Below are 8,894 nucleotides of genomic sequence, written 5' to 3'. Positions count from 1 at the left end.
CCGCCCGTGTCCCCGCCGCCCCGTGTCCCCGCCGCTCCGTGTCCCCGCCGCCCCGTGTCCCCACCTCCCCGTGTCCCTGCCGCCCCGTGTCCCCTCCGCCCCATGTCCCCGTTCCGTGTCCCTGCTGCCCCGTGTCCCCGCCACTCCGTGTCTACGCTCCGTGTCCCCACTCCCGGGCCCCCCCCCCGGCGGCGCCGCGACCCCCGCGGGTCTTTCTTCATCTTCCCTGCCATCCTGAGAGGAAGCCGCTCAAAGAGAACGAAAAGCAAGCACGAAAAGAAGGCAGAAAATGAGGGCAGGAGGAGAGACGCGCAGGAGGCGGCGGCGGCGGCCGCGGGGGCACCGGGCTTGGGCCGCCCGACCTTCTGGCCTCCGATGAAGGCGTCAGCGCTCTGCAGAAGGACGGCGTTCCAAGTCCCAGGCGATGAGAAGGGCGTCCCGTCCACCTGTCCGGACTGCGGCGAAGGCCGAGAACGAGTCCCGCGGGAGGGCGGGTGGCGGGACCCGCGGCCGAGCCGCTCTCCACGCAGGAGCCGCCGGAGGAAGCTCGCAGGTGCAGCCCAAGGCAAGCCGCAGACGAGCAGCCGGGCGCTGCCCCCGATGCCCGCCTGGAGGGCTTCTCTCCAGCCAGCGCCGGGACCTTGGCCGGCTCCGCGGCCTGCTCGCCGGTCGGCCGGGTGGAAGCCTCGAAGCAGCCTGGCGTTTCCCAGGGCCGGGGCTTTCGCTTTAGGCGTCTGCACAGTCACCTGGACACTGAAGTGACCTGTGCTTGCCCTGCAACACAATGTCCATGGTGGCGTTTTATTTTATTTTTTTAACTAAACTGTACATTCTTTTATTAACAGGCATTTTATTAACAGGTAATCGTATTGGGAAACCTCGAGGGCCACACCAGTGAGTAACTCAGGTATTTTTCATTTGAAAGGTCACACACGGCACACAAGCCCACCCTAAACCAGGAAGCTGCACCGCGGAGACGCGGCGTGTCTAAAGTGACATCTGCTCAGCACATAAGGGACGTCAGCGGGCCAGCCGCACCCTGCTCCATCCCCTCCTGCTCCACTCTGCCCAGAGCTGCGTTCTGAGCTTCCTCTTCTAGAACTGGCAGGATCAGGTTGTCCCTGTACACCATCTTACGCTTGATCCCAAGCTAAGTAAACCAATGACACGAAAATGTTGCCTTTTCGTACTCATCAAATATCCGCCGTGATGAGAATAAGCACGTGCAGACGCTCTGTGAGTCCTACAACGGGAGGGTCTGAGTTGTGCGACAGGCAGTCCTTGTGCCAACCCTGCTGGGGAGACACCCGCTGCCGTGGGGCGAGCGGGCAGGCAGCTCCGTGGCGAGGGGGCCTGGCACAGCCCCCAGCACCACACAGGAGTGGAGGTGAGTGGCACAAAGCCAACTCCACCGCTCAGCGCTGCTCCCTGGGTGCGGCGCCCGGATGGCCGCGCCTTCTGTGAGCCCTCCTAGCTCAAGGCAGCAGGCTGTCAGTGTTTGCACGTAGGGGGACGCTGTCTGAGCCTCGGTGTCCAGGGCAGGCCACCACTCCCTACGAGCTTGGCAGGCCCCAGGGAAGGTGTGCAGAGCCCGGCTGGCGCAGGCTGCGACTTGGCCTGCACTTGGGATGACACAATTTCCTCTCACTCACAGTGAAGCCACCAAGGCACCCATCCTCCTAAAGATTAGATATCCTTGTCCCAGGCCCTGCCCTCCCCTTAAACTCTCCCTGGACTTATTCAAGTGCTGATTGTATAAGTAAACACGCTGCAGGTCCTGGGCAGTTCCTCCGTCCCATCAGGAGAGAGGGCCCTGTCTGACCCCAGCTTTCTGTATATGGATTTCTGACTTCTTCACCCCCTGCTGGCCTCCTCCAAAGTTTCAAGGGCTGCGCTGGGCGCAGCATTCACACTTCTACAAGCCCTAGTCTTGGCCTTGAAGTGGTTCCACGTTTTTTGTCTGTAGCGGAGCAATCCACCCTTATGCTCTAGTGGAGGTGCTGTTGGGCAGCGAGGGTCCCGTCCATTTCGTCCAGCAATTCACCAGGCCCATTGAAATCCTCTGCACCCTTCATAGGCTGCGCAGCCCCGGATGCATAGCTGGGCCTCAGTAAATGTTTCAGGGCAGAGCTGCGCCTTGGTGCCTGGCGTGTCCCACCTCAGCACTTCTGTCCCCTAGCATGACCACAGTGCCCCAAGTTTGCTGTCAAGGTTGCTCATCATTTTTCTACCCAACTGAGATCTTCCAATGATTTCCAATGCTTTTTTTTTTTTTTTTTTTTTTTTTTTTTAGACGCACGCAGTGATCGCCCTCACCGCAGGGAATAGGTACCTGTACGTGACCTGCCTTGGCTCTTCTGCTTTTCTTCCCGCTCCCCTACAAGTGCCGTCTTTATTAGCATAGTTCAGCAGAGCCGTAAGAGCGGTCGGGCTTGCGGTTTGCTTTCTAGTGGCGGTCCCTGTGCTGGCCAGAGACCCTCTTCCAGCTCTCCCCAGTTCTCCCCATGACACCTCGAGGCAGTGCCTGGGGCACCTGTGTGCCCCTACCCTTGGCTGACCTGCTGTTGATGCATTCCTCACTGTCCCTGCTTCAGAGCGAGGCCCTATCTTCCCTCCCTTGGAGATGAACACTAGGACACCCAAATTGGACTGATTTCCCATTCACCTGCCCCTGGATGTCTCAATACTTTCTTTTTTTAAAGAATTGTTTTATTAATGAATCAGGGGCACATTAGATACACAATCAAATTTTAAGTTTGCATATTTCAATTCAATTTTTTGTTGGTCTTTTTGAGCCAGGGTCTCACTGTACAACTCAGACTGTCCTTGCACTCATTTTGTAGCCCAGGCTGGCCTTGAACTCACAGCCATTCTCCTGCCTCAGCCTCCCCAGTGCTGGGATGACAGGCACATGCCTCCATGCCCAGCCTTTAATTCAATTTTGAAGTGTTTCCACACATTTAAAAAAAAAAAATGGCATGCAACAGCTGCAAGAAGATGAAAGAAACAGTCACCTTGCCAGTAAACTATTGCAAGTATTTTCACCCAAGGTTGAAAATTGTCCTGAACATGAAAACCTGTTACAAATTTAAATTAACTATATGAAATTGTTATAGTTTTCCCCTTACAAAGATCCAAAAAAAAAAAAAAAAAAAAAGCACATGTAACCAATATACCTCAGTTACAACATAATCCTGGATCACTCCAACACCAAACCCAGAAGCTCCTTTAATCTTAAATCCATGAAAGAGCAAGAGACTTCCATTTTATATTTATTTATTTATTTATTTATTTATTTATTTATTTTAAAGTTTATTTATTTATTTATTTAGAGTGTGTGTGTGTGTGTGTGTGTGTGTGTGTGTGTGTGTGGCCAGCTCAGCCCACCAGGGGGCAGGGCTGGCTGGCATGTGGTGCTGGGGGATTGAACCGTGGTCCCTGTGCTTTGCTAAGCTTGTTCTAAGTAGGTGCTTTAGACCACTGAGCCATCTCACCAGTCCCTCATTTTATATTTTAAAAAAAAATAATCACATGTGCCAAAAAAGACAGACCCAGGAGAAACCAAAACAAGAACCAGAGTGCTGATATGGACCCAAGAGGCCACAGATGAAAAATAAAATAGTAGCTGTTAGGCTTGCAGAGAAACCCTAAAATAGTGGCTGTTAGGATTGAATCAAACCGCAGGCCTTGATCCTTTGGCAGCAGAAACTCCGATTTTTCCCATGACATGTCTGCATATTTCCTACGTGCCACGAGTGGGGAAGGGGTGTGCCAGCGCAGAGCAGCTGGCATTGGCTGAGACCCGGGGACTGGCTGATGGAGGCCGCCTGGGAGGCTGGGCAGAAATCAGAGGACAGTTAGCTCAGCCACCTAGGTCACCAGTTTGGGGGTGGGGTTTCAGTCTTAAAGTTCAATGGAAAAAATGTAAGGGAAATATGTGTTGGGGCCAGTCTCAGACTGAAGCGTACTAAGGGCAAGTATAAAAGGCCTCAGCCTGCCGACTGACACTGGCAAGTCGGCGCTCTGCCGTGACAACAGGCGGGAAACGCCACGGCGGAAATCCTTGCTGCAGCTGGAGATGTGGCGCAGAGGCGCAGCGGCACAGCGCCCGCCTGGCAAGCACAAGGACCTGAGTTCAACTCCCAGTATCAAAACAACAAGCGAAAAGAGGAGGAAATTATTGTGCCATGTAACAGCTGGGCAAAAAGAATATTTAATCTTTAATAACTCTAGCCACAGGAGAAAGTGCAGAGATTTCATCATTTTAGTAAGGGTGTTTTCAGGAATTGTGCCAATTTCCTGACCACACTGCATTTTTAAATTTAAAAAAAGGCACAATAAAGATACTATACTCTTGTATTCTGTTTACAGTGTCTGAGTTCTGGAAGGACCTGTATAATGAAGGCAGCATTCAAACAAATTTTATGCCGATCAAATGTCAAATTTTCCTAAAACTTTCCTAAAAAATGTTTTTCTCCCAGTATCTGTTAATCACAAAGAAACATAAGCTGTGAAATGTACAGTTCCAAAAATAAAAATATAGACTCTAATGACACTAATGACCAAGGTGTTTGGTAAACAAGTGAATTATGAGTTTGGGATCATGAGGAAAGGCCTTTTAAACAACCCTCTGGACTTTAAAAAATCTCTTCAGGTAGTAGATCTGACCCAATGTCATGGCAACTAGAACAAGAGCTTCAAGGAAGGACCAAAGGGCCACTCTGCGGTTTGTGCTGTTGGTGATGGCTCTGTGTGTCGTCTCCCGGACCTCCATGTACTCCTGCTCGTCCTTCACAGCTGTCATGGCCACAGCCAGCTCACTGACTGTCTCCTCCAGCTTGTTCTGTGAGCTTCGGTTTCCATGTGTCGTCCTTTCGGAGCCTCCCCAATGTCAATGGTGAGCATCACTATCTTTGGAGTCAAGGTAGACATTCTGTTACTCAAACAAAACTTGCATGTTCCGTCCACATGAGCAGCAAATGTGTACTTCCCACAGGACTCTCGGGCTCCTTTGTAAGTCCCTTTATTATCAGGTCCTGTGATCTCCACGTTGCTGTCCAGGAAGCGGCCCTCGGCCACCTCGAAGATGAGGCCCATCTTGGTGCCCGAGGTGACCCGCTCAAAGAAATACCTCTCGGCATGCGCATTCATGCTAACAAAGTACTCTGAGGCCGTGGCCAAGAGCGTGGCCCAGAGCACCAGCAGTTCAGCAAGCGTCACCATGGTGGGGCTGGGGCCGAGGCCAGGACCCGGACTGCGGCCTCCAGAGTCGCCGCCACCTCAGCTCCCAACACTTTCGATCACACTTCTTGTCACAGCCGGAGGGCAAGGGAGGATAAATTAATGACACCAGCGTATACTACACTACGAGGTCCAGGAGTGTAAGCGCAGCACAGCACAACCCACGACTTTATCCCCAGCCCAGCATTACATTCATTATCTAAGAAGTGCTGGATAAATATTCTGGATGGAATGAAGAAATACACAGTATGGTAGTTGCAGCTTTTCCTGTGCATATGAATAAACATGTATTGCAATCATAAAACAGTAGAACTTCCCACTGCTTTGTAATTTATTCACATGATTTCGCATGTTTCCAAGAGCCTATTGTGTCTAAATAGACACCAGACTAATTTTTCTGCAAATGGTGTCCTGGTGGGCCTTTTCAGTGTTCTTTTCCCTCTACTATACTTCAAGCTTTAAAGTTCTGCTAGAAATTTCTTACTAGAGGCCAGGCCTAGTGGTGCACACCTGTAATCCCAGCACTTAGGAGACCGAGGAAGGAGGATCTCAGCAAGTTAGAGACCATCCTGGGATACACACAGTGAGTCAAGGCCAGTCTGAACTACAGTAAGACCCTGTCTCAAAAAAGAAAAGCAAAGAAAGACAGAAAGGAAGAAAAAACTTACGAGAAAATATAACCATTGTCTTAGTGGAGCTGCCCACAAGTAACCCCTGGCTGGACAAGGGGCTCAAGGAAGTAGTCAAGAGAAACTCCAGGAAACACCAATAGTAAAGTGAGGAAAGAAAACAGGCCATGGAAGCAACCTAAATAACACAGAATTGTAGATGAAACCATTAAACATGATGGCATTTTCTGGCTCTCTCCCCAAATCAAAATGATCGTGAAAGGTAATGTTTCAATTTGATGCAGGACACTGACGCAGTCACAACAACTAAAGACACTCAGGAAAGAGGACTCCAGAGCTGCTACAGAAAGTAGCAAGTACCACGGGATAAGTGTGTCTGAAGGAGGGTATTTTGAAGATGAGTACCCATGTGTCACTTACTTTGATAAAGTAAAAAGTGTAAATGTTCAATGAATTTTTCAATCAGACCTCATAGATCTAGTAGAGTAGACAATGTTTGATACCAAGGTTAAAAGCTAGATATGACTGCTTAGATGTTTAATAAGTAGTGGGTGAGGGGCTGGGGAGGTAGCTCAGCGGCATAAGCATCTGCCTGTCAAGTGCAAGGTCCTGAGTTCGATCCTCAGTACCACTAGATAAATAAACAGTAAGTAAGTAAGCAGTGGGTGATTACTGGAGCTACACTACACAGCAAGGCTTGTGGTGGACAAAAATAGTCATGTTTCTTGATCTTATGACCCAGTCTAGCAGAGCAAAAGTAACGCTGATGTACTTTTTTTTTTTTCTTTTTTTGCGGAACCGGGGATTGAACTCAGGCCCTTGCGCTTGCCAGGGAAGCACTTATTCTACTGAGCCATCTCTCCGGCCCCAAATGATGCACTTAATTAACCTTGTTAAGAGCCATAAAGGAAATGTGAATATCGTTTTAGAAACACAGGAGTGGGGCCGGGGAGATGGCTCAGTAAGCTCTTCCTGGCAAGCAAAGGGTCCCGAGTTCAATCCTTGCTTCCGCAAAAAAAAAAAAAAAAGAAAGAAACACAGGAGTGGGGTGATCAGAGAAGGGTTTCTGATGAATTAATCATTCAAACTAAGGCTTCAATGAATAAAAAGCGGGTTCTGAAAGGAGGCGCCTGCTAGTGCAAAGGGCCGCAAAGGGCCTGGGGCACAGGACATAGCGTTTAAGAGCCGCTGTGCCTGGAGCTCAACCTGAGGGGTGGAACCAGATCAGGAGCAAGGCTGGAGAAGGGCTTAAGGGGTCTCAGTGTCCACAGCAAGGGCCTGGGTTTGCTCCTGAAGTCAGTGAGGAAACAAGGGATTAGAAGCCATTCAGGAGCATGGCTGCACACTGACACAATATATTTTGATATCTGTGTCAAAATAGGGGATTTGTTGGTTGTCAGGGTAGAAAACAGTGACCTTGAAGTGGGCAGTGACACTGGAAATAAAGAGAAGTGGCTGGGCCGGCACTACACCTAAGGGACAGAGCTCAAAGAATGTGTGAAGGCGGGACCAAGGTCCGAAAGCGAGGGTGTGGAGGGAACGAGGGTCCCCATGAGGTTCCGGCCTGTGGGGCTGGCGTCTGCCCAGCCAGAGGGCGCGGGAAGAAGGTAAGTCACTGGTCCAACAGCAGAATTTTTTTTCTTTTCTTTTTAGTACAAGGTCTGCAGGGTTTCACCAGGTAGATCCAACTCTTAGTGATCCTCCTGTTTTCAGCCTCCCAAGCGCTGGGATTACAGGCGTGCACCACCACGCCCAGTCTCAGTGGCTGGCTCAGCCTGCCTCAAGGGTGGGCCAGCTCGGCAGGCCAGGGATCGGACCCCCGCCGCTGCGCTCTGCCTAAGCAGAGCAACCCCGGTTTATAGGAACCTTAACTTGGTATTTATTTTGTAAATTTTTTCTAGAAATATCTTTATGCTTTTAGAATTTTCTGTCTAGACACAGTTCATAATGAAGATGTGAATTCATTCCACGTCATAGGACACTCATCTGTTCCTATCAAGCTATTGTTGTATCTGACACTTACAGAACTTGACTAAATAAAGTAACACTTGAAGACATTTCTTCACGAATATGGGCTGTCTCTAAAATTAGAAATAAAAATAAATTGATTTATTAACAATTATGGGTGGGAGGATCGAAATTTGGATACATTCCAGCCCAGGCTGAACTGCATAGCAAAACCCTGTCTCAAAAAATAAATAAAATAAGGACTGGCAAGACAGCCTGGAGGTCTCAAGTGCCTGCTTAGGCGAGCTTAGGCAGGCACAGGACACCACGTGCCATGCCAGTCCCCCCAAGATTTTTTTTTTTAATTTAGGACAGGGTGTACAGGGCCTCACTGCGTAGAGCAGACTCCTAGTGATCCACCTGCATGCAGCTCCCAAGTGCTGGGATCACAGGCCCACACCATCACACCCCGTCTCAGTCATCCTCTCAGCATGCCCGGGGGCAGGGCTGGCACAGCAGGCCTGGGGATTGAACTCCTGGCCCCTGCCTCTGCCTAAGCAGGGGCTTTAATCTGCTGAGCTATTTGGCCAGCCCTAATAAATAAATTAATAAAATAAAATAAAAATATGTGGCCAGAAGAACTGAGCTTTAACATCATTGTCATTTAAACAGCGATGTACAGAGATCCACACTTTATGCTGCTTGCTTTACTGAGTAATGGCGCAGGCTGGAAAATATTTAACAAGTATTAATATATATTGGAAGGCTAGAAATGAATGATTTTAAGCACACTACATTCCCACCAAGTCTTTTATTTCTTTGACTGAGAAAGAATGGTGACTGAGAAAGCTGGCCCCTGAGTCGGCTTGCAGGCGCGTTAATCCACGGAGCTACTTGGCCAGCCCTTAACATTGTATTTTTCTTTCTTTTTATTTTTTGTTCTTGTCTTTCTTTTTCTTTCTTTCTTTTTTCTTTTTCTTTTTTTTTTTTTTTCCTTTCTTTTTTGGGGGGTGGCTTTCTTACGATTACAAAGTTTAGATTTATGAGCCCCACTTACCTCAGCGGCAGCAGTCCATA

The 8,894-nt window shown here is 49.3% G+C and overlaps 1 long non-coding RNA gene and 1 pseudogene across 1 annotated transcript in view; both read right to left on the bottom strand.

The window, feature by feature from the left end:
• The window catches only part of LOC111813965, a 20,541-nt gene that overhangs the window by 4,889 nt on the left and 6,758 nt on the right, over positions 1-8,894 (bottom strand). Inside the window, exon 2 of the long non-coding RNA XR_002819073.1 lies at positions 7,737-7,741. This is a non-coding gene — a long non-coding RNA (uncharacterized LOC111813965). The remainder of the gene's footprint in view (positions 1-7,736; positions 7,742-8,894) is intronic.
• LOC101572388 lies at positions 4,463-5,270 on the bottom strand (annotated as a pseudogene).

The sequence above is a fragment of the Octodon degus genome, unplaced genomic scaffold (genome assembly GCF_000260255.1).
Source record: "Octodon degus isolate 3935 unplaced genomic scaffold, OctDeg1.0 scaffold00248, whole genome shotgun sequence".
In the NCBI taxonomy this organism is placed as follows: domain Eukaryota; kingdom Metazoa; phylum Chordata; class Mammalia; order Rodentia; family Octodontidae; genus Octodon; species Octodon degus.
This window is presented reverse-complemented; position numbering and strand designations above follow the sequence as displayed.